Source organism: Musca autumnalis, unplaced genomic scaffold (assembly GCF_047663935.1).
Source record: "Musca autumnalis isolate F117 unplaced genomic scaffold, ASM4766393v1 scaffold_5, whole genome shotgun sequence".
In the NCBI taxonomy this organism is placed as follows: Eukaryota; Metazoa; Arthropoda; class Insecta; order Diptera; family Muscidae; genus Musca; species Musca autumnalis.
The window spans coordinates 90,514,029-90,541,334 of record NW_027412088.1 but is presented as its reverse complement, the minus strand read 5'-3'; the positions used below and the strand labels follow the sequence as shown (position 1 = coordinate 90,541,334).

Genomic DNA, 27,306 nt, shown 5'->3' with positions numbered 1-27,306 from the left:
CAACGGGTGGTGTTAAATGCTGCACATGCGTTTGCTGTTGAGGGGACCGCGGGAGAGTTTCGTAATCTGACGACGACTCACCGGGGGCTGCGTTCGCGCAGTACGCAGAAGCATAGTCCCTGTCGTAGTCCCTCGCGTGGACAAGTCCAGAGCAACACCTTAGATGCACCCACTCCTGACATCTTTTGCATCTCATCTAAGTTTGAATATGGGTGAAGATGCGGATGTGGCAAACAGAGCACAAATATATTGGTCCTGGGTTTTCTTCCGTCCCGGCACGGACCAAAAGTATCCGGAGCAGGCATTCTGGGATATTCTGCTCCCAGCACAGAAAAACGAAACAAATACAAACACATTTACGCCGAGGTGGTAGCCGCTGGTCGGAACATAGATGTTGTGTGATTCCGGGTCAATCCGGTACGAGAGAACCCGCTGCCGTGGGATTGTGTCTCTTTTCTTGGGTACGGGAGGTTCCAATCGTTGGTTACGATTCCCTCCTGCCAAATTACGCTAATTAACTGATGCATAATCCTTATCAATACTTTGGCACCGACCTTGAGTTTTTCATTACCCCTCTTTAGGCTTTAGGCTAGGTGGTAAACATTCAACGTCGTCGCTTCTTGTTACTACTGAATGCAGGGTCTCTCTGTATACCGTGTTCTTCTCTTCAGTAGCCTTAAGGAACTGCTCATCATACCATAGCTTTTGATTTTTGGTACCCAAGAATAGATGTTGCGTCAGTTTGAGAGAGTGGTCTATTCTTTGTCACTACGCTTCCACATTATCGGGACAAGGCTTGCTGTTTTCCAGCATGTGGGTCAGCTGAGCGTAGTAGGCTTGTGTTATTTACTGTCTTTGTAGCTTCTCTACATCCAGCTTCCATCCTGTGTTAGATCGCACATTTGCCGTAACTTTAGACGGGCGCGTACTTTGGTTGCTACAAGGAAATGATCCGATCTATCCTCGAATCGATGGGACATCTAATACACTGGAAGAGTGGCATCCGCCTATCATAACATGATCAATATGGTTTTCCATTTTCCCATCTGGGGGTATCCACGTGGCCTTGTGTTTGTCGAGGTGTTGGAACATGGTGATGCTCACTACCATGTTTATTGCCGCTGCAAAATCTATCAGCCTCAGCTTGCAGGGAAGTGAGCATACATGTGTTTTACATTGAAATTTACGCTCCCTTGCTCTCAGTAAGCGCCCACAGGTGCATGTGTTTGTTTTTTGTTGCTTTTGAGTTTGTATTTGTATGCACCCAAACAAATATTTGTTTGCTCCCATACATATAATATGTTTGCTCCCAAACATATATTTGTTTGCAGGACCCAAACATATGTTTGGGACTGATTGCAAACAAACATATGTTTGCTGCAAAATATGTTTGGGATATATGTAAGAGGGGCCTTTTTTCCTCAGTGTATATTCTCGATCAGGATAAAATTCTGAGTCGATATATCCATGTATGTCTGTCCGTCCATCTGTTGTAATCACTCTAGCGTTCACACCCGAGTGTCTTTTTTCCATAGGCAGGTCAAGTTCGAAGATGGGCTATATCGGCCCACGTTTTGGTATAGCCCCCATATAACGGTACCACCCGATTTTTGGTATTTTGGGGATCTTAGCTATATTTTTTTTACCGAAATATCTGTAATTTTACAGTTGAGGTCCCTAGTGATCACAAAACATTTCCACAAAAACTGTTAAGATAGGTCCATGTTTTGGTATAGCTCCCCCATATTGTTATCTCCCGATGTTCAGTATATTGTGGATTATAGCTACAATTTTTAACCGAACTGTCTGTAATTTAACAGTTGAGGTTCCCATTGTTCACAAAACATATCCATCAAAAACTGGAAACAGAGGTCCATGTTAGCCCCCTATATCTGTATCTCCCGATTTTCGGTATTTTGAGTATTTTATATACAATATTAGACTGAACTATCTGTAATTCGACATTTGTGGTCAACATAAATCCACACTTTTATATAGTCCCATGTAGAGGTGTCGACCGATTTCTACCTGCATATAGTTACCTTATTTAGGTATCAGTGGTCACAACATATCCCCGCCTAAAATTGTAAACAGGAAAGAAAATACTTATTCCGTTTTAATTCAGAATAGTTTATTGTGGAGGGTATGAAAAGTTCGACCCGGCTGAACTTTTTTACTTGTTTTTTTTAAGATTGTTTCAAGTTCCCTATCTCAACACTACACCCTCGTATGAGTGTGGCACAAAATAAAGACCTCAAGAAAATCTATGCCGATTTAAGCGTATAACAACCAAACCCTTACTTTACGCACATCTTAAGAATTGTTTACGCTGGATCTCGAGAGTATGGTTGTCAAATTCATGTCAAGTTACTTTTTAGCAGCAGCAGCAGGAGAAACTCTGGCAAAACTCCATGAAAGGAGGGATGGGAAGGTTGTAGGGCAGATGCTGGTGGTGGATGGTTGATAAAGTTGCAACTGTTGTTTCAATCGAAATAAAATTACAACGAAATTGAAAGCTGTATAAAAAGGAAGAAAAGCAAAAAGGGGGTGATGAAGGAAGGATGAAGGTAAAAGCGGAAGGGCGTTAATACCAAGAATGCGGATAACATCTACAAGGATTTACATGTAATTTAAATTTTGTTATTTCTTTTCTTTTGCTTTGTAAATCCTTCCAGTTATCCTCACTTTCGCACTCCGTATAAAACAAGAAGATTGATTGACTTTTTCTTTAATCTTAAGCAATTGGTGGGTGGGTGGTAAGGGTTTGAGACTATGACGGGGAAGTGGTGTTGGGATGTGGGAGAGATGTTATCGCTACCTTATCAAAGAAAATCAAGAGGATGCTAAAGACATGTTTTACAATGTCAGTACAAAACGGAAGACAATCAACACGTTGTGATCACCTCACTCCCTTTTAATATACCTAGTCGCCTGTTTGGCCTTCCATAACTAATGAAGAATTTTACTTTGGCTGCCAGTCTCGAAAAGAAGAAACTTTTATTAAAACAAAAACAATAAACCAATGAAAATTGAAATGTTGGGAGTTGTAACCAAATTTTGCTACAGTGGCTGTAACGCTTTGCAACACCTTATTTTCTATGGTTGTGGCATGAAAAGAATCGAATTTACATGACACGTGATTCGACTCATGTCGGTTGCTTTTTTCAAATTGTTGCTTGAGTATTGGAATTGGAGTCAATTGAAGTTCACGTTCAAAGGGCTGTAATCGAACACCTATTTCGGCAAAATTGTGTTGATGAAGTCTGTAATTTGTTTGGCAGTTTCGATGTTGTTGGTTGCAATGCGAAACGTGTTGAAAATCCTGCTAATTAATAAAAATTCGCTAAATTATATGGTCAGGTGACAAAGGAAAAATTCATTTAACGGTAAGTAACAAGTCAGTCATATCGTCAGTGTACGAGTATGTAACTGTAATCCCAAGATTTCAATACAGGGTGGATAAATAAAATACTAATCGCCCTGTTGGACTTTGAATTTGTTTCACTTATTTATTTGAGCGAGCCATTCATTGACAACGTTTATGAGGGGAACTAGAAATGTTTCTGGTCTAGGCAACACTGTGTTTTGCCAGGCGCCATTTGACATTGTTGTGGAAACTTTGGCAGGACCCTATACCCACAAAATTCTAGTGGAAAGTTTAATACCACCAACGAAGACTAAACACAAAATTTAAGCCATTGCGTTGGGATATTGAGACCGCAACCTTGAATATACCTAAAATCGGGACGTACCGTTTTATGGAGTCTATATGAAGACGTGGACCTATAAAGACAAATTTCAGGTGGAAAGCTGTATACCCCCAGCGAGGACTAAATATCAAATCTCAGCCATATCGGTGGGATATTGAGACTAAAACATTGAAAATACTTAAAATCGGATAGTACCGTTCTATGAAGGCTATATGAAGATCTGGACCTACACCGAAAAGTTTCAGGTTGATAGTTTTATAACGCCAACGAAGACTAAGTACCAAATTTCAGCCATTTCGGTGGGAAAGTGAGGCCACAAGCTTCAAAATACCGAAAATCTGGAGTTACCGTTCTGCGGGAGGTACCGCTATACGGGGGCTATCTGAACACGCGAACCTATACAGACAAATTTCAGGTGGAAAGTTGTATACCCCTAATGAAGACTAAATAACATTTCGATAGGATATTGAGGTCGCAACCTCAAAATATCGAATATCGGGAGGTGTCGTTTTATGGGTTTTATCTGATAAATTTCAGGTGGAAAGGTTTGTTCGCCCAAACCAAACTAAATACCAAGTTCCAGTCATTTCTGTGGGATATTGGGGCTAAAACCTTGAAAATACCGAAAATCGAGGGTAGTGTTTACACCCAACGAAGACTTAATACCAAATTTCAACGGGAGGTACCGTTCTATGGGGGCTATATGAAGACTATATGAATACTATATGAAGACTAAATATCAAATTTTTGCCATTTCGGTGGGATATTGAGGCCACAAAATTCAAAATACCGAAAATCGGGAGGTACCGTTCTATAGGGGCTATCTAAAGACGTAGACTTATACCGACAAATTTTAGGTGGAAAGTTTTATACCCCCAGCGAACACTAAATACCAAATTTCAGCCATTTCGGTGGGATATTCAGGCTAAAAGTTTGGAAATACCGAAAACCGGAAGGTACCGTTCTATGGGGGCTATATGATGATGTGGGCCTTTAGCGACAAGTTTCAGGTGGAAAGCTTAATACCCCCAACTAAGACTAAATACCAAATTTCAGCCATTTCGGTGGGATAATGAGGTCACGAACTTCAAAATATCGAAAATCGGGAGTACCGTTCAATGGGAACTATATAAAAAATGTGGACCTTTGACGAAAAATTTCAGACGGAAATTTTTATACCCCCAACGAAGACTTAATATAAAATTTGAGTCGTTTCGGTGTTATATTGAGGCTAAAGCCTTCAAAATACCGGAAATCGGGAGGTACCGTTCGATGGGGCTATATCAAAACGAGGACCGATAAAGCTAGGGATGTCCACGCCTCCACGTTGTCGTAACAACAGAGAATAACGAATTCAAATGAGAGCATGTCAGCCATTGTTTAAAAAAGGTACATTACTCTCCCATCAAATTTCTCTCATTTATTTTGGACACCGATGGATATAGCCCATTTTTAATACCAAACATCCTAGGAGTATTAGAAACTTCTATACAAAACAAGTAAAAAAGTATCAGTCGGCTTTGCTGACAGAGATATACACTCAGCCTGTATACATAAACAATTTTTCCCAAAAAACGTATGCATTTAGGGGTTTTTAAAAATTTTGGGCGTTTGAAGCAACAAAAATGTTGATTAGGATAAAAGATCAACAGTTTTGAGGAGGAGATATTAAAAGGAATGAATCTGCATTGACCATTATGGATCTCCAGCCACTACATATGGCGCCTAGGGGGTTTTTACACCCTTCGGGCTGTTTGCTCAAAAAGTATGGAGTTGCCCCTGAAAAAAATTTTACCGTCATAATTGAGGCAGCGAATGCAAGTTGCTTCAACAAAAATCAAAGTGATTCGATAGCATGTCTTAAAGTGAACTTATCCGAAATTTTGTGTGGGAGGTACCGGATGGAGTGGACAAATATAGTCCATATTTGAACCTGATCTATATCTAGTAGATATATTAGGATGTGTAAAGTATGGACCAATTCGGCCATTCCCTTCAAGAGTTACCGTGCGAAAAAAATTTCCGAACATTTCTGAACTTTTGTGGGGGAGGTACCTGAAGGAGTGGACCGATATGACTTATCTTCGAACTTAAACTATGTTTGGACAAAATATTACTAAGGCAAAATTTTGGACCGAATCGGCAGATCCGTTCGAGAGTTATCTTGCGCTCCAACCACCTCTCATTGTGTCAAAGGGGGTTTTTGCAACTTTCAGGCTAAGATCTCGGGAAGTATGGACTTGCCCCTAAGGAAACTTGTACCGTCGTATGAGGGGCAGTGAATACAAGTTGCTAAAACAAAAATCAAAGCGATTCGAGAGATGGCCCTAAACTGAACTTTTCCGAAATTTTGTGTGGGAGGTACCCGAAGGAGTGGACCGATTGAGTCCATATCGAAATCTTATCTAAGTCTGGTACACACTTTACGATGGGCAAAGTATGGACCAAATCGGTTACTCCCGTCAAGAGTTATCGTGCGCACAAATTTTCCGAACATTTTCGAACTTTTGTGGGGGAGGTACCGGAAGGAGTGGACCGATATATCCCATCTTCGAACTTAAACTAAGTTTGGGCAAAATATGACGAAAGCCAAAATTTGAACCGAATCGGTGCATCCGTTTTTTATATATTTTTCAGATGCATAAACAGCTTGAATTTTATTAGAACAACTTGCAAACTACCAATTGTTTTAAATGCTTTCCTAATTTCCGCGAAAATGTACAACTTTTTCACAAAAGTTATGGGACCTCAGTAAACATATAGTATGTAGGGAGCCCCTAATTAAGAGATTTTCTCAATATAATGATTAGAGTCTTTTAAAGATTTTTTTTCTTTTTATCAGAATTGAAACCGCCATAACTTTTGCGCGCAACAACCAAAATTAGTATCTCGAACAGATCTATGAATGAGATTTTTTCCCAATCTATGTACCAAAAATCTTTCATGTAGCTTAAAAAAAATTTTGATTTTTTTTATGGAAAACTAAAAAATTTTGTCTTTTCTTCATATACCCTCGTTAGCATAAATGCTGAGGGTATAATTATAAAGCTCTATCTTAAAAAATTGCGACCACTATTCTGATTTCAACAGACAGATAGACATGGCTATTTCGACTTAGAATTTTATGCTGATTAGGAATATATATATATATATATATATATATATATATATATATATATATATATATATATATATATATATATATATATACTAACGGAATGAATTATACCCTCCATATTATGGTGGAGGGTACAAAAATAGGATTGCGGTGCTTAAAAAATCGTCACTAATAACGAATTATGGATCTATACGTATTAGCCCGAAATCAACCAGCAATCGACCGTGAGTTCTTCGAAGGTAAGCCAAGTCCAACGAAAGTTGTTCATGGAAGAATCACTTCGAAGCAATGGTCGCCTGGTTCTTCTGCAAAACTAGCCTTGTGACGACTATTCAGATTGTGCAAGATATGGCGGTCAATTCTACGTGGTACACCACAATTTCTTTGCCTCAAGTCTTCGGAGAAATTGTAAAAACCAATAAGAGAATACGAAACATTATGCACCATGTCAATGCGAGCTCTCACACCTTGATTCAAATTATCGCATTTTAGACCGGATGGGTCATCCGCCGTACAGCCCAGATTTGGCCCCCAATGACTTCTTTTTATTCCCGCAAAAAAGGCGTGGGCAACGATTTTCTTCACCAGAAAATGCTGTTGAAGCGCTCAAAAACCATCATTCGGAGTGGAAAACAGTGCTACAACAATTGGGTGGAGCGCATACAAAATGTATGCATCATGCTGGAGGATATAACAAAACTATTTTTGATGATAAATATTCGCGTTTTCATTATTAGGCCAGAACGTGTTTAGTAGCACTCGTATCGGCAAAAAATGCCTATTGAGTTTAATGTCCTTTATGGTCAGTAAGTGAAAAACATTGCAATTCTCAGGTAGCATTTTATACCCTCAGCTTTTAGGCTAAAAGGGTATATACTCTTTGATACGGCCAAAAATGTGCCTTATCGAAATAACGGTTTTAGACTCCAAGTATGTTTGGACGAAATTCGTTTCAGACAATTCGGATAGTTTTGAAATTTGTTTCAGTAAGTTGTCCATGCGGCTCCATTTACGACGGTACAATTTTTTTCTTGCGCAAGTCAATACTTCCTTGGATATTGGGCAAAATGTTCCAAGAAACCCTGACGCCACCACCCAAATGGCAAATCCGCAAGGTAATTCTAGCAGGGAGTTTCTGATTGCTGCAGGCTTTGCACATCATATTATTTCATCCAGTCATTTACATATTAGGTTGGAATATGTGCTATGGTCCACTCTTTCGGGTACCTCCCACACAAAATTCAAAAAAGTTAAGTTTAAGAGCTCCTCTCGCATCTTTTAGATTCTTTTTCACTAGGTTGTTCTAGCCGCCTCATTTAAAACGGCACAATTTTTTCCGGAATAAGTAAATGCTTCGTGAGATAATGGTCCAAGCTCCAAAACCCTGCCGATACATACTCAAATAGCTATCGTGCAAGATAACTATAAAACTTTTTCAAAAATTTCTTCCAAACTTAGTTTAACGTAATTTAATATTTCGAGTCGTTTATGAAGAAGTTTGGTTACTAAAAATGTTTGGAATATGTCAATGATTTGGTATAGCCCCACATTACGATACTTACAGATTTCAAAGCAAACTCATGATACAAAATCAATATATTTTTATACGGCACAATTATTGTGGTTTGTTTGTTTGTTTGTTTTTGTCATCGATCAATGCCCTCTAGGAATTCAGACGGCTGCAACATCCCGAGCGTTGTCGAAAAAACTACCTCGACTCCGGGAAATTTTTTCCACATTATAGAAATATTACGTTAAATTTGGGACACCAAATTTTTTTTCAAAAAATCATTATTTATTTTAAAACAAAAAATATAAGAAAACAATTAGGCAAGCGGTATATTAGAGGGCGATTCACAGGATATCTGCTATCCTTTGAAGTCGAATCTTTTCATCTCTATTTTGATTACAAAATGCATGTAGAGAATATTTTATGGTCTAATTGATGCTTTAATTTTATGCAAGCAGAAGTAAAGTTCTATGATATTCGAATTATAATTGGGCATTTAACGTCTTCTGTACAAGTTCTACAAGTCTTCTGTCAGAAACCTACTGGTCTTCTCACAAAGGTCTATTTTGAAGAGCTTTTACATTTTAGAAGATTCTATAAAAATCTAGATTTAATTTGCCATATTTTGTTAGCCCGTTTTATGACAAAAACGTCAGTTTTTTAAGCCAAACATAAATATTTTGATTTTTTTCTGTCCACCATTTCCGTAAAATCAAATATTTTTTACAAAATCGATCGATGAAGGACTAGATTTTGATGTTCTTGATATATTTATGTTCCGTAGTTAAGTACTAATACCCTTTATAAAGAATACGTTAGGAAAAGCCAACAAATTAGCCTATGTGGGCCAAATATCAGAAAAAGTTAAAAATTTATGCAAATTTTATTATATTTAGTGGTATAGGAATTTACCCTCGGAGTCGACTCGGAGTCGGAGCCGGAGTCGTGAAAAAAAACGTCCTTGAGTCGGAGTCAAAAATACCTCGACTCCGAAACCCTGTTATAAACAATAGCTTTTATACATAGTACATATTCATCGAGGTCTATTTCGATAATATAGCTGAATAATTATTTTTCTAATCTCTAAATAATACTTTAAATTTTGTGTTTCAAACGTTTTTAGCTAAACGAAAGTTTTTATTTTCCAGAAAATTGTACTAGAAGTACTTTGTCTCTTATTCAAAACTGAACGTGTGTACTCCCCTTTAAGGCTGGATAGTTATTCTACCGCATACGTTTTTATCACTTACACAAGATCGTCGAATATTCATCGTAATACAAGCTTTGTTCCTTTAGAGAAAAAGAGAAAAGTGTCAAAATTGCTCTAAATTGCTCTCTCATGAACATTTTTCCCAGAAAAGTAAAGGAACGGAAAATGGTTGATCTGGCAGCAATGTCAAAAAGAAACATAAAAAAAATCAATTTTCGTCTTTTATTTCACAGTTTTTAATTTAGTTTTGTCAGCGTTCGACTTTTTCTTCTGTTTTTCTTATATTTTCTTTTTCATTGTGAAATAATCGTCAAACAAAAGTCGAAAAATCAGTTCTGCCATTTTTTACCTGCAGAAATTTTAGCTGTGTTCCAGAACTAAAAAGTTTTTACAATTTTTACGACTTTTACACATTTTTCTCGAAAAAGCGTTCCCGTACACAAAAAAGTTGTAAAATGTTCACTTCTCTTTAAACAAAAATGGCGCTGAATGACGCTCTCTTTAAAAACTTTTTACACGACAAATTTGGTCGAGTAAAAAAATAGTAACATGGTTGCCGGCGTCTGATTGGCTGATACGCCGACTTTGACATTTGTTCCAGTTTTTTTGACGTATTTTCCATTTTTCCGTTCCCGAACTATTTCAAAAAACTTGTGTGTGATAACAAATTTTTTGCAGTTCTCTCTTTTACGAGTTTTACCATTAAAAAGTACGGGAACGAAGCTTTTGCTGGTAGCCTGTGGTAGAAGAGAAAGCCATTTTCGCTCTCTCTCCACTCTCACTCTCTTAAAAATTGCTTCAAGTTTTGCCACTTTTCGGGGTTAAGGAACGCTTTGCAGGTTAAAAATGGTAACAAATGGCAAAAATGGTAACCTCAGGTAAGTAAAGGAACACAGCTACAATGTCGACCCTAGCCTAGTTTTACAAATCCATGATTTAGTTGCACATTAGCGCCACGGTTATCACACGAATTACATTATGTTTACCGAACACCATATTATCGTCTTTTGGCGAGAACATCATTACCTACACTGTTTACTAATCAAAGACACAATCCTACACTTAAAATAAAACTTTACTCGAATGATTCAATGGTAATAGTGTGCTTCCGCAATACTGTTCCCACGATAATGCAGTTTCGACAAGTTTACTACTATGTTGAGATAATAACGTATCTACTATCCAAGACATTAACCAATAGGTTTTATTTGTTTTCCTTGAATTCGCCGTCTTAATTTGTAGTTTATTCAAAGTGGTGTAAGTGGTGCTTACGCTTATTACGGCCTTATCATCATTAGTTGGAAAACAAATTTTTTAGCGAAAATTGTAGAAAGGGGTTCCATGCGATGACGTGAAGGGGTTCCAAAAGATGACATGCCAGCTCGCTTGCAAGCATGATTGAATGACATTTTTGGTATCGAACATGTATGTATGTATGCATGTACATATGTATATAAAACACATATAAAATCACTTCGTATACGAAAAAAAGAATAAAACGACGTGGAACTGTTTCATCCAGTTCATTCAGATTAAGTTAAAAAAATAAAATTTGGTATATCCATGTTGTTGTGTAGTCACCCCACTATGCGTGGAAAAATTGTAACACATGGAAATAATGGTAATATACATTATCCAAAATGAATAACTGGACGAGGTGAGTCTGGTTATGTGAGTCGGACAATCTGTCCATCTAAACTTTGTAATCACGCTACGTGTCGTAATTATTAGGGGTATTCCAGAGATATATTTTACAAACCTCTAACGACAACACAGGACTGATAACTCGACATTATTAGGAACAAGGTTAGCTTAGGTATCAAACCCGCAAATTTTTTTATATTTTACCACAGAAAACTATCTCCACTTTACCACTACTTTATTTCATTTTTTATAATCTCAGCCTTTAGGCTAACGGTGGTATATACACTTTGATACGGCCAAAAATGTTCAGACAATTTGGAGTCGATTTAGCCATGCCCGTACGTCTGTCTCTCTGGCTGGTACGAGCAATAACTCTCAAACGGATTAACAGATTTCGTTCAAAATTTGCTTTTGTAATATTTTGCGAAGTTCGAATGAGGACTATATCGGTCCACTACTTTGGGTACCACCCACACAAAATGTCGGAATAGTGTAGTTTAAGAGCTGCCTCGAATCATTTTGTTTTTTGTAAGATCCTGTATTCACTATCCACATTGCGACGGTACAAGTTTTTTCTAGGCAAGTCCATACTTCCTGAGAAAATCGCCCGAAAGATATAAAAACCCCTACGGCACCATGTATACATCTTTTTCAGATGTAATTCGAAACATTCCTGTTGTAATTCGTAACATTTAATTTGTAATGTTTTTGCCGCTGCAAAGTCTATCAGCCTCATACCATTGTCAGATGTTTCACTATGGAGACTGAATTTCCCGACTATTAGGTAAAGATATTCTACATTCCAATTTTGGCATTAAAATCGCCCAGAATAATTTTAATGTCATGGGCAGGGCAACGGTCATATGTTTCATCCTCGTCCTTGTCTTCTGTGGGAGTATGAGCGCAAATAAAGCTGATGTTGAAGAATTTTGCTTTTATTCGAATTGTAGGAGGTCTTTCATTTATTGGGGTAAGGCTGGAGACCAGATGTTTTAACTTCCGACCACCTACAAATCCGCAACCAAACTCATGCTTTATGTCATGGCAGCTATAATACAGTGCGTCACCTTTAGGTGTTGTTGTGATGTCTTTCCCAATACATAGTATTTCCTGTATGGCAGTAATGTCGGCCTTGTAGTTTTCAAGAACATCTGCCAATGCATAAACTGCACCTTCTCTATAAAGAGTTCGAACATTCCAGGTGTAGATTCGCAGATCATGGTCCTTAAAACGTTTGCCGGTGTCGTCAGCTTTAGAGGGGGTTTTTTTTCTTTTCCTTTATTTTTTTCATCACCCGACGCACAGTGTTACCGCTTCCACACAAAAGTCGACAAAAATAGAAGGCGTTGACCTAGGTTGATGAATTTTTAAACAAGTACTTATGAGGGCACTGGAATGAAAAATATCAACTTTGGCTCAGATTTGGATAAAGCCCCCATATATATCTTTTTCCCGAATTTGCTAAGACTCGTCCAATTTTGATTGAATAGCCTTCAAGTTTAATATGTGTTATTTTCTTAGGCCCATCAATAGCTACACAGATTTTCACAAAAATAGGTTCAGATTTGGATATAGCCCCATATATATCTTTTCCCGATTTTGTTAAAACTCGTTCAATCAAATCAAAAGATCTACGCTACGAAATATTAAGAATTGAAATTTTTTACTTCTTGAACGGTACTTTGCCCATGTCCAGTTGATGTCAACTTATTGTACTACAATTTTATATTTATAGTCCATCCATCAAATCCCCACCCAAAACTTTTAATATTATTAACAAAATTTTCGTAAATAGTTATTTTAGTGGTCGTCTAATTTTCATATGATTACCGCTTTAGATTATCTGGGAAATATTTTTCATATTTAAAGAGCTATAACTTCATTATATATGCATATATCGTCAAAATTCTTTCAGATTCGTCGTATCTGATGTGTTTACTGTAAGAAAAAAGGTAAACATATATAAAAGTTAACATCAAAATTTTCGATTTTTGTCCACTGCGGCAACACTGTGCGACGCCCAAACCCATGTTTTTGTCTTTCTTTAAAGCAGTGGAAGGCATAGTGACTCACAAGAGAGACCATGTGTTCTAAGCGAGCGTAAATTGCTTATCGCTCACAGCCTGTGTAGATGCTAACACGTTGTGAGCATCAACAAATTTACGCTCATTGAGAGCACAAGGGAGACCCAAAAAAATTCTCTGCCTTACTCTGCTTTAAATGGTGCTAATGACAGCTCGCCAGGTGCCACCACGTGGAGGTCAGTGTCCACTTGAGATGAAAGAGGGACAAAGATAAGTCCTGGGTATCTTTCATCCCCTACGTCACCCGAGCCAAAGATTTTAAGAAAGATGATAAAAGATATTGCATATTTTAGGTGTTAAGAAGACAAAGAGAGTTTGAATTATGTTTTACGCTCACTGAGAGCACAAGGGAGACCCAAAAATTTTCTCTGCCTTACTCTGCTTTAAATGGTGTTAATGACAGCTCGCCAGGTGCCACCACGGGGAGGTCAGTGTCCACTTGAGATGAAAGAGGGACCAAGATAAGTCCTGGGTATCTGTCATCCCCTGCGTCACCCGAGCCAAATATTTTAAGAAAGATTATAAAAGATATTGCATATTTCAGGTGTTAAGAAGACAAAGAGAGTTTGAGTTATGTTTTACGGTGCGGTATTTCGTTCTCGCAGCAGCAACTTTCAGACCCTTGGCAGACAGTTGTCAGAGAATGGATCGTGTTTTCACCCATGATTCACAGTCACCGGACAGTAACATAATATGTGCTCGATTGTCTCTCTTTCTTCCTCAACTTCGCATAAGCTGCAGTAGTCAGCAATATCATATCTTTCCCATTTGCAGGACATTGATCTTAATCTGCAGAGACCCGTGATTATTCCCAGCGGTTGTTTCAGGCCAAATTTCTTCATTTAAAAAAGCTATGTAGTTCTTCGTTTGGAGAGAATTGGCCGGATTGTCTTACTGCTAGGATCATTGTGCCAGATCTGACTAACCTTATCCAGATATCCTTGTTTCAGTTATAGCATGAAATGGCATATCGGTTGACTCCGATCCTCAACGCCACAGTGTATCTGCTATCATTTCCTTTGATTTCAGGGACCCAACACAAGGTAACGATTGATTTTAGAGTCTCCACTCAATCCCCAGTTCTTAAAGAGAGCTCCCAAGTGTCTCCATCAATTATTGGTTTGACTTTCCTCGTGTTCGTAAACAGAATCAAACTCTGTCTTTGATGGATTCACTCCAAGCCCATGTCGATAGTTTGGCTTTAGCTCCCTGGTGACCGACATCCGAACGGAACTCCCAACGATATTGGAGTTGATTATACTGCTGCTAAACATTCCATCAATCACTATAAAGGAAACACCTAAGTTAGATAGTGAATTATGAATGGATACCAGCTTATTAAAGGCGTCTACTATGTCAAGGAAGGCTACTAGTACATGAATACCTTTTGTAACTTCAAGGTCCAGCAAACATTCTAAGGTTTTCAATCGAAGGAAGAATAGGATGATCGATCTATAGTCTTTATGAAGTGTATGAATTGACTTCCCCGCTATGGGGATGTATGTCACAGTGACCTCCCTCCATAGACCGTAGTTAGCCCCGTTTGATACTGCCGATGGATTTGGGGTCCTTCGATAGTAACCTACGGAACATGGCAACGCCATTTTCCCCCTCATTATTGAATCGTTAAAGCAGATCCATGATTTGCGTTTAGCCTTCTTTATTTCATTGTCATAGTTATTGAGAGAAAGGCAAATATATGGAACTACACAAGTTCTTACCTTATCTCGGTTGCACGCAAAGAAAAAAATATTATTGATCCAACAATATTCGAAGAGCAAAATATGTATTGTAAAGATATTGTTAAATTCCAAATGTAGTATTGTGATTCCAACAATTGGGTTTTGTTAAATCCAAAAATTGTTTTTGTCAACTGGACAATAGTTCTCTCTTTTCTTCGACAAATTTTTCTCTTCTCTCGTTATTCGATGCCGTGTTGAAAAAAACAATTATGGTGAGTTTTGTTTGTATGACATATGTCATCATGGCATCATATGATGCCTTTATCTTTGTTTTTGTGTGTATGTATGTATACCAACAAGGAGACTCTTGTTTTTATTTGTTTTTGTTTTATTTTATTCTTCTATCTTCATTGCGCTTTGAGGTTTGGTGTTATACCGGAGTTTGTTATTCCTTATGTTGTGGTAGGTGCTTGTGGCTTTTTGTTTGTCTTTGCTGTCAGCCAATGCAGCAAACCATGTATTGTGTTCACCAATGATTGCAATATTATACGCGATATTTATATCCAAGTTATGGGAAAAGTGTATATGAGAAGTATATGCACTCAAATCAAAAATTTCTGGGCTGGTTTTCTGGGTTGACAATACTTTTTGTAAACAAAATTAGATTATGATAGTTCCTACAATCGGTATTGTTAACGATTTTAAAAATATTGCGGAAATTCGAAAGTTGTTTTTGTTTTCTATGTTTGGAACAAAAGATGGTATTTTTGGATTTGGATTACAATGTTTGAACAAAACAAATACATTTTTGGAACCAAAACATATATTTTTGTTCCAACAAAAGCGAACAATATTTTTTCTCTGCGTGTGGATGTGACGAAGCAACCCTATTGTCTGGAGATTGGGATTCTGCCTACAGAGTATTATCAGTATGCGTGCAGGGTCCTTAGGGGGATGTGGCAAACATGCTGACAAAACGCTTATGAAGGGGATCTCCTTTACACTAACAACTCTTAGTTGGCACCCAACCCAGCATTCGCCAAGGCCCTCTATTGTGGAATTATGAAATTCTAGGTATTCCTTATTTTCACAACTTTAAAACCTCTCTCAATAATCAACCATCGACTATCAATGAATTTCCCATCAGGATCGGATCTTAAGGAGTTGATATTAATCCTTATTAGTTTGCATTCTCTCGTCGTGATGGATGAGGGAGTGCTCCCTGCCTATGTATTCCTGAAGAAGTTGAGTTGGTGAGAACGTTGTCGGCAACAGTTTTGGTCGTAGTTCAATGATCAACAGCAAGTCACCCTTATGTCATGGGGGCCAGTTCTAACGGCTTCGGTCTATGGCCGGTTTTTGGTGTGTCAGATGGTCCTGACTTTAAGAGTTGTTTGCTTCCGATGAGGCCGAGGCCAAATTATCGTCGACTACAGTTGCTGGAATGACTGTGGTGTCGCATTCGTCACCCGATAAAGAGTCCTCGGACCCAGCAGAAGCACTGCTCCGGGTAAACTCAGGGCTGCCGTCCGCTCCTGTAGGGCTAGAAATTGTCGGCTTCGTTCATCCAGGTTGCATTTGACAACCGTAGGCTGGATTTTCCCAGTCGTGGTTTTGTCATAATTATTTACCGTGGGCATTGCGTTGTTGTCATGGAGGAATGGAAGTCCACCACGGGATAGCCCTCCAGTACAGTTGGTACCCTAACTGACTGAAGGAAATTGTGACATTAAGCATCCGCATGGCGTCAAGATTGTTATTCCTGACGGTGGATCTGTAATGTTAGGTGGGTAGGTTTTTTTTGAGCATTTGGAATATTACATCGAGAATTGTCCCCGAAAAAAATTGTACCGGCATATAATACGACTCTCTTTCGTCTTCCCCTGTGCCTCGGATTCAAATATGTCTGTTTAGGTGACTGTTTTGTTGATGATATCTTCAAAACCGAAACAAACGTGATGTGTTTTTCCTCAATCTGCAATCGTTCAGATAATCTACTTTCGCGTACTTGGAGATTGTTGGTCGTAATGCCCATGGGATCCATTCTTCATATGTTTACATCATCTTAGAGACCTTTCGGTTCATTCCGGGATTAGACTAAGCAACAAATTCCTTCTTTCCAACAGAGTTAAACTATCCGCGCTTCTTCTGAAACCACAAAATCGTCTATAATTTTATTATTGTCAAAAACCTATTGATTTTGGATAGGTTACGATGTTTTCGACGTATCTATTATACGTGGGAAAAGTATGACATATACGTCACACTTTCTGACAGGCCATCTCTGCAGATCGGTCCTTTAAAAGCATTTCGGAAAATACCTTCTAAGTGGAAACTGAAATGGAAACACTATCCCCAACTTGTAACATCTGACTGTATTATAACATTATTCTCTGACACAAAATAGCTTAGCTTTCTCGCATGAGATAAAAAGCTTTCTGTTTTACAGAGGAGCTTTCAACACCAAACGCCTGTGTCGTTATTTCAGCACTCTCAGTTCGTTGTCAACGGTTGTACGCGCGTGTTGTTATTTCGAACTGAAGCAGGTACGAGAAATAAAGGACAACTGAAGGAATTCGGAATTTTACAACTACAAAATAAATCCTCCTTCTTTTACACAGCAAAGGGAGCATTGCTCGGGACAAAACTGATTTTTAAAAGAATTTAAATAAAAATCCATAGAAAAAGTGAATTTTTTTCTCAAAAAAATATACAGTGAAAGTATTTGGCAAAGAAAAAATTAAATCAATTTCAAATAGAAAAAATGCAGATTATGTAGCAGTGAAAGAAAGTTATATAAAAAACGAATCTAAAATTGTATATCTAGGATTTGTAACTTCCACCCAACCACAACCACCACCAGCACCACAGGAAAAAAAAACAACGAAGTACCTACCATCAGAAAAAAACAGGTGAATGAAAGTGAAAGTAGAACATTATTTTTTAAATTCAAGCAAACAAAAATAAACGGAAACACCTACAAAAGACCCAAATATCTACACCAACACCAATTGGAAAGGCAACGAAAGGAAGAAAATTTGCCCATAATTTGTTAGGAAAAACACACCAAATGTCCCATAAAGAAAATTGTGTCCTAACAATAAATAATTCGACTATCAGCAACACCCCGACCTCCATCAGCCCCACCATCACTCGCACCATACAGCAACAACTGCTGCCCCCCTCATGACCAAAAAAGAAAACAATAATGTGAACAGTATAATTATTTTTATATTTGCGTGAGTTGTAATGAAGACGAAAATCCCCTTCCCCTCTCTCTCGAGAAACAAAAATTCACCATGAAATCATACCTCCTTGATTAGTTACATTCAACAATTATACTAACCCAAAGACAACGACGGGGACGGGACAACAAGGATATCCAAGTAGACATTCTTCTGACAAACAAAAAACAACTCGGAAGACAATAACTTAAAGCTGTAACACATGAAAACAACATACCTGCTAAACAGTTTTGCTTTAACATTTCTTTTTTCTTTCGAAGTTTTTATGCCTCAGTGTAGAATGGAGTAGAGTGTAAGGGAGAGTGTGGTGGTAGTAAATAAGATTTAGTCCTTATTTTGTCCTGAGGCTATGTTTTGGAGAGGGGTTGCTATCGATTTTCCCGCCACAACTTGTTATACATACACAATTGACACAGACAGAGACGCACACACACACTCGCATACTACTGGCGACGATGACGACCAACTCAACGACCGAATTTACGCACAATAGTGCCCCAAAGTTGTAGACTGCCAAGAGCAGTACCATAACCACAGCTGCAGCAGCAATAACAAAAGTGTATCTGTTGCCATTTCAAGTCAAATAAAAACCCCACACCATTCCCTCCCTCTCACTTGTTTGGCAATCAATACACACAAAAGGAAACAATTGTGTTGTTCTAACGATAACCTCTATTTCGTAGAATTATAAACTGAATGTTATACAAAATTCCATTAGTCTTTGATGACGGTAGAGGGGGTTGAATTATGTTCATGTAATGTAAAAGGTTTAACGGAATTTTCTAAACAACAGGTCCTCATTCTACTCTTATTTAATACAGTCTTTTGTAATATCACAAAGGAAAATAGTAAGTAAAACAAGCAAACGATTTTTAGTTGGTCTCTGCCAAACTTTGTTCACCCTCCACCATTGAGAGGAATCTTAATCTAAAGAGGTTTACAATGAGACAGAGAACTAGGAATATACAAATTCATAATTATCATTGTCGTTAAGTATTAAAATTAATGTTATGTTAAAAGGAATATGAAAAAAATTTACAATGAAGAATTATTGATAATGAGAATGTTATAATAAAAGCAAGTAAGATCGGCGTTAATTTCGGCCAGGCCGAACTTGTTATACCCTCCACTACTTCAAAGTACCGAAAATCAAGAGGTACGCTTCTCTGGAGGATATATGAACCCGCGGACCTATACGGATAATTTTCTTCCTGAATATTTTATAGCCCAATGGAAGACTAAATAAAAAATTTAAAGCTGAAAACACATCCATGATCCATGGGCATGATGCCGAAAAATTCAAATTCATTTGAAATATATGCCGGCAAACAGATCAACGCTGGACTTTGGTGTCGGCGTCGCCCTGTTGTTGTTGTTCTTTCTCAACGCCCAACACAAAACTTTACTCAAACGTTGGATGTGTTTTCAGCTTAAGTCTTTCGGTGGGATATAGACGCCACAACCATCAGAATTTCGAAAATCGGGAAGTACCGTTCTATGGGGCTATATCGAGACGTGGATCATACCGACGAATTTCAGTCAGAAAGGCTTTTACCTCCAACAAAGACTAAACACCAAATTTCAGCCATTTCGGTGGATTGCCGTAGCCACAATCTTCAAAATACCGAAAATCGGGAGGTACCGTTCTATGGGGGCTGTATTAAGTCGTGGACCTATACCGACAAATTTCTGGGAGAAAGTTTTATAGCCCCAACGAAGACTTTGTACCAAATGTCAGCAATTTCGATGTGATAATGAGGCTAAAACATTAAAAATACCGAAAATCTGGTGGTACTGTTCTATGGAGGCTATATGAAGGCGTGGCCCTATACCGACAAATTTCATATGGAACTTTTAATACCCCAAATAAAGACCAAATACTAAATTTCAACGATTTCCAAATACCAAATGTCCGCCATTTCGGTAGAATATTGAGGCCACAACCTTCAAAATACCGGAAATAGGGAGGTATTGTTCTATGGGGGCTATACTAAGGCGTGGACCTGTACCGTCAAGTTTCTGGGGGAAAGTTTTATACCCACTACGTAGACTAAATACCGAATTTCAGCCATTTCAGAGGAATAGTGAGACCACAACATTCAAAACACCGAAAATCGGGAGATACGTTCTATAGGGACTTTATTAAGGCGTGGACCTATACCGACAAATTTCATATGGAATGTTTAATACCCCAAATGAAGACCAAATACCATTCCTGACTCTTAACTCTTTTTACATACCTATATAGAGAAGCTGATGTTTTGTGTAATTTTTCATAGCCTATTTGCAATACCAAAAATCCCTGGAGTAATAGAAAAAAATTAATATTATGGAGGAGGGTATAACAAGTAAAAACAAGTAAAAAAGTATCAGTCGGCTTGGCCGACAGAGATATACCCTCAGCCTGTGTATATTAAAACAATTTTTTCCCAAAAAACGTATGTATTTAGAGGGTTTTACAAATTTTGGGCGTATGAAACGACAAAAATGTTGATTAGGATTAAGGATCTAAAAGGAATAGATCGACATTGACCGTTATGGAAATGGATCTCCAGCCACAACATATGGTGCCATTGGGGGTTTTTACACTCTTCGGGCTGTTTGCTCAAGAAGTTTCGACTTGCCCCTAAAAAAACTTCTACCATCGTAATTGGGGCATCGAATGCAAGTTGATTCAACAAAAATCGAAGTGATTAGATATCGGGTTTTAAAGTGAACTTATCCGAAATTTTGTGTGGGAGGTACCGGATAGAGTGGACAAATATAGTCCATATTCGAACCTGATCTATATCTGGAAGATATATTAGGATGTGTAAGGTATGGACCAATTCGGCCACTCCCTTCAAAAGTTACCGTACGAACAATTTTTCCGAATATTTTTGAAATTTTGTGGGGGAGGTACCTGAAGGAGTGGACCGATATGGCTTATCTTCGAACTTAAAATATGTTTGGACAAAATATTACTAAGACACAAATTTTGGACCGAATCGGCAGATCCGCTCCAACCACCTCACACGGTGTCATAGGGGTTTTTTGCAACTTTCATGCTATTTTCTGAGGAAGTATGGACTTGCCGCTAATGAAACTTGTACCGTCGTATGGGGGGCAGTGAATACAAGTTGCTAAAACAAAAATCAAAGCGATTCGAGAGATGGCCCTAAACTGAACTTTTCCGAAATTTTGTGTGGGAGGTACCCGAAGGAGTGGACCGATTGAGTCCATACTGAAACCTAATTTAAGTCTGGTACAGGTTTCACGATGAGCAAAGTATGGACCAAATCGGTTACTCCTTTCAAGATTTATCGTGCGCACAAATTTTCCGATCATTTTCGAACTTTTGTGTGGGAGGTACCGGAAGGAGTGGACCGATATAGCCCATCTTCGAACTTAAACTAAGTTTGGGCAAAATATTACGAAAGCCAAAATTTGAACCGAATCGGTTCATCCGTTCGAGAGTTACCGTGCGCACCAGCCAGACAGACGGACAGACAGACAGACGGACGGACATTGCTAAATCAACCCTAAATTGTCTGAAACACATTTCGTCCAAACATACTTGGGGTCTAAAACCATTATTTCGATGAGGCACATTTTGCCCGTATGAAAGTGTATATACCCTTTCTAGCCTAAAGGCTGAGGGTATAATGACGTTAAGTTCAGCCGAGTCGAACTTTTCATACCCTCTACCTCGAGTTGTATTGAACTATAATGGAACAGTTAGTTGCCATTTGTTTATGAAAGTATTAAGCTCTTTAATACCAATGAGATATCGATCTTTTCAACCCATTGATAATCCGAAATATTATCCGAAAGTTACAGTCACTACAGTAGACTAAACCTTTAAAAGACTTCGAGCGGTATCGTTGTACCTTCGAAACTGAGAACCCACAATACCTCTTCTATGGGGGCATGTTTTAAAACATACATCTGTACCTACAATTATCTGTAGACAGGTTTTATACCGTCGAATACTAAATACATACCATATTTCAGTCATTTTATTAACCATAGGTTTTAGACGATTACACAGTATGCTCGACAGCACTTTGTATGCGATGGTAGGATGTAGGGACTAGAGATGGGCGCGTGCCTAAAAAATAGTCACGAACACGGACTAAAATTTTTATGCACATTCACGCACAAACACGGCGTTTTTCGAGAAGGCACGAACACGCACTACTCGCGGCACGACACGCGCCCTAGTAGGGATGAGAGTTCATATCTATATTAATAAAAGAGTAAAGTGATTGACTGACTGACTCACTGACTGACTTAATGACTCATCAACGCCCAGACGAAACGGCTGAAGCTAGAATCCTGAAATTTTGGATGTGGATCACTCTTGGTCCGAAGGAGTCAGATATGGCTGGGTTTTTGGAAATTCGAACTGGAAGTACTAAAAGGTACTATTTATGGTACCGTTTGTATTTGGCGGTAGAGCTAGAACTTTGAAATTTGGAATGAAGGTCACTGATGGAGTGCAGGAAAGATGTACCAAAGGGTTGTTAAAAATTCGAACTATAAGTGTGCGAAAAGTACTAAAGTGTGCTAAATTTGGTGCCAATTCGTATTTTGTGAACGGATAAAGGTTAAGGGTTGAAATTTGGTGTGAGAATCAAGGTTAAAAGGTACGGTTGACATAAGGAGGTGGTTTAGGAAAAGTGTACACATGTGTACGAAAAGTACTAAATGGTACTAAATTTGGTACAATTATGAAAATTACAATTAAATTCGGTACAATTTGGAACAATTATGCGAACGGATAGAGCTGAAATCCTGAAATTTTGAATTAAGGCTACTGTTGGAGAGTAGAATGGACGTAGTTTTGAAAATTTGTACTTATGGGTGCGAAAAGTACTAAATGGTACTAAATTTGGTACACTTATGATTTGGGCGAACGGATAGAGTTGGAATCCTGAAATTTTGAACTAAGGCTACTGTTGGAGAGTAAAATGGGAGTAGTTTTGAAAATTCGTACTTATGGGTACGAAAAGTACTAAATGGTACTAAATTTGATGCAATTATGATTCAGACGAACGAATAGAGCTGAAATCCTAAAATTTGAATAAAGGCTGATGTTAGAGAGTAGAATGGAAGTAGTTTTGAAAATTCGTACATATGGGTACGAAAAGTACTAAATGGTACTAAATTTGAGTTGGAATCTCGAAATTTGGAATTGAGATTACTGGTGGAGTGTAGGATTGAGGTAGTTTTGGAAATTCGTACGTACACATAAGAGCAGTGCTAAATAATAATAAATATAACAAATAACAAATAATAATAATAATAACAAATTGGATTTGGGTGAACGGATAGAGCTGGAATCCTGAAATTCGGAACTGACATTACTGTTGGTGTGTAGAACTAAGGAGTTTTGGAAATTCTTACTTAGAGTACAAAAAGTATAAATGGTACTAAATTTTGTACAATGGAGACGGATAAAACTGGACGTTTTGGAAATTCGTAATTATGGTTACGAAAAGTACTAAATGGTATTAAATTTTTTACAATTTGGATTTGAGTGAACGAATAGACCTGGAATCGTTAAATTTGGAATTGAGATTACTGTTGGAGTATAGGATTAAGGTAGTTTTGGAAATTCGTACTTATTGTTACGAAAAGTACTAAATGGTACTAAATTTGGTACAGTGGGTATTTGAGGGAGCGGATAGAGCTGGAATCCTGGAATTTGGTATGACTACGGTTGAAGTGTAGGATTGAGACGTGCAGGTAGTTTTTAAAATTCGTACTTATGGGCACGAAATATACCAAATGGTACAATTTGGATTTGATTGCGCTGGAATCCTGTTTTTTGGAATTAAGGTTACTTTTGAAGTGAAGGATTGAGGTAGTTTTGGAAAATCGTACTTATGGATACGAAGAGTACTTAATGGCACTCAATTTGTTGTTGGGTGTAGAGACAGTGCTGGAATGTGTATTCTTTGGATTTAGGCTGATCTTTTTGAAAATCGAACTAAAGAGGTACGAACAGTACTAAAATAACAATAAATATTGATTAAAATTGGTATTAGTGCAATAAAATTTTCAGTGTTCGCCATTTTCATATTTTATATTGTTTATTTGTTTTTTATATCCTTTCCGCTTACGATGTAGCGGGCACTTTGTTATGTATAAACGTGTTTATTTAATAATAAGTGAAAATACCAAGAATGGACGTTGGTTGTTTTCCTGTAGAAAAACAAAAAGCTTAAACCCCATACCAAAGAAATATTGCTGGAAACAGGATTAGGATTTTTCAGAAATGAGTGGCGCTTTTTGGACATTTGAACTTGACGACAAAAATGTATCAAAGTTCTAAAGTGGTACTTGAAGGAATGGACCGCCATAGTCCATTATGAAAGTGTATCTTATTTTGGGAGTCATATCATTTTAATAGATATCACACTCACTAGTCATTTCAGTGGGTCATCGAATAACATTTGGACCAGTATGCCAGGTAGCATGAACTTGTCCACGGAAAACATAATATCGCTGTAAACAGGACCGCAACGAATAGCATCGGTATACATCTCCAACCGATCTTCGAACAGACCGTAAACTGCACTTAAACAAAAATGCTGAACTTTTGTAGGGAAGGTACCTTAAGGTGAGGACCAATATGGTCCATTTTTGGAAGTTAAACTAAATTTTGGCAAAATACTAGAAGATCGCAAGTTTGGACCAAATTGGTTACCCCGTTCAAGAAAGTGTATCGTGCATACCCTTTTAGTGACATTTTTTAAATGTTTGGGGGAAAGTACTGGATTTTATGGACCGATATGGCCCATCTTCGAACTGAAACTAAGTTTGGACAAAATATTTCAAAGGTCAAATTTCCGACCAAATCGGTTGAGCAGTTTGAGTGCTATAGTGCTCTCCAGCCACTACACATGGTGCCATAGGGATTTTTACAACTTTCGGGCTATTTTCTCAGAAAGAATTTACCTGCCCTTGAAAAGACTTTTACCATCGTAATTGAGACAGCGAATGCAAGTTGCTTTAACAGAAATCAAAGTGATTCGAGAGCAGGTCTTAAAGTGAACTTATCCGAAATTTTTTGTGGAAGGTGCCCGAAGAAGTAGACAAATATAGTCCATATTCGAATCTGATCTATACCTGGTAGATATATTAGGATGCGTAAAGTATGGACCAAATCGGACCAATATTTTTCCGAACATTTTTGAACATTTGTGGGGGAGGAACCTGAAGGAGTGGACCGATATGGCTTATCTTCGAACTTAAACTAAGTTTGGACAAAATATTACGAAGGCCAAATATTGGACCGAATCGGCAGATCCGTTCGAGAGTTATCTTGCGCTCCAACAACTATACACGGTGTTATTGGTTTTTTTTACAACTTTCAGGCTTTTTTATCAGGAAGTATGGGCAGTGAATAGAAGGTGTTACAATAAATAATCAAAGCGATTCGAGAGCTGGTCCAAACTGAACTTTTCCGAAATTTTGTGTGGGAGTTACCCGAAGGAGTGGACCGATTTAGTCCATATTGGAACCTCATCTAAGTCTGGTAGAAATTTCAGGATGTGCAAAGCATGGAGTAAATCGGTTACTCCCTTTCAAGAGTTATCGTGCGAACAAATTTTCCGAACATTTTCGAACATTTGTGGGGGAGGTACCCGTAGGAGTGGACCGATATGGACCATCTTCGAACTTAAACTAACTTTAGGCTAACTATTATCATGCACTTTGATACGGCCAAATATGTGCCTCATCGAAATTTGGAGTCGATTTAGGCATGTCCGTCCGTCTGTCTGGCTGGTGCGCACGATAACACTCGAACCAAATCTTGGGTATCGTAATATTTCGTCCAAACTTAGTTTAAGTTAGGTTCACTCCTACGGGTACCTCCCCCACACAAGTTCAAAATTTGCCTGTAAAATGGTGTGAACGATAACTCTCGAAGGGAGCAATCGATTTGGTCCAAACTTTGCACATCGTTTTATTCTTTGCAAATATAGATTGGGTTTGAATATCGACTATATTGGTCCACTCCTTCGGGTACCTCCCGCACAAAATTCGGATAATGTGAAGTTTAAGTGCTCCTCTTGGATCGTTTTTAAATTTGTTTCAGTAAGTTGTCTATGCTGCTCCTTTTACGACGGTAAAATTTTTTTCTTGCGCAAGTCCTTACCCAGCAAACCAATCGTACCGATATCGTAACGAAATCGGAACAAAATTCGGACGTTACGTCCGATATCTGATCCGAAATCGTAACGATATCTTAACGAACGTTGTATGAAGTGGTTGACATAATTTCGGAACGAAATGTCGGAGCAAAATCGGATCGATTTCGGTTAGAATTCGCAACGAGATCGGAAGAAAATCCTTGGGAAATTCGGACTGCGAATTTTTTCCTCCGAATTTTCGTACAGATTTCTGAACGATTTCGGAATAATGTCGTATGAAAATCTGGCGTATCTTCAGAACTTTCGTAAAGATTTCTGAACGATTTTGGAACAATTTCGTATGATTATCGAAGGAAAAAATTTTTCTCTGATGCCTCTTTTTTATTGATAAATTTTCTTTGTTGTAATTTTTATTGGAAGATTATAATTTCAAAGATATCTAATGATTTTCACTATTGTTATCATTTTGTATAGTAGAACAATGTAAACTTTGTGTACGAATATGTTGAGTCTATCAGCACTAGCTTGAATTATTATATGTTGCATTTATATTTAAAATATTAAAAAAATGTATATGCGAATTTTATAACCAACCATTTTGTTTTTCGATAACAAACTAAAATGTTGCTTGTTAGGTATATACAAAAGGTGGTTGTTGTGCGAAGGGAAATTTGTTTCCGACATATCGATCCGAATTCGTAACGAAATCGGAAGAAAAACATTAGCATATTCGAAGGGAAATTTACTTCCGACATTTTCTCCGAAATCGGAACGAAATCTGAACGAATTCGTATAGAAATCGATAAGAAATCTGAACGATTTTGCTTCCGAAACTGTTTCGATATGTCGGACATCCGACATTTGGTTTGCTGGGTACTTCCTGTGATATTGGGCAAAATGTTCCAAGAAACCCTGACTGTACCACCCAAAATGGCAAATCCGCAAGATAATTCTCGCAG

The 27,306-nt window shown here is 38.0% G+C and overlaps 1 protein-coding gene across 4 annotated transcripts in view; it reads left to right on the top strand.

The window, feature by feature from the left end:
- The first annotated feature begins 17,451 nt into the window (after nt 1–17,451).
- Nucleotides 17,452–27,306, top strand: part of LOC141387260 (uncharacterized) — a 56,973-nt gene continuing 47,118 nt past the window's right edge. For 2 of the 4 annotated variants that reach the window (XM_073956669.1, XM_073956667.1), the window contains exons 1-2: nt 17,452–17,504; nt 17,675–17,870. The gene's annotated coding sequence lies outside the window, so the exon portion shown is untranslated. Of the gene's footprint in view, nt 17,871–27,306 lie in introns of all 4 variants that reach the window. The other 2 variants (XM_073956668.1, XM_073956666.1) reach the window with 2 other exon arrangements.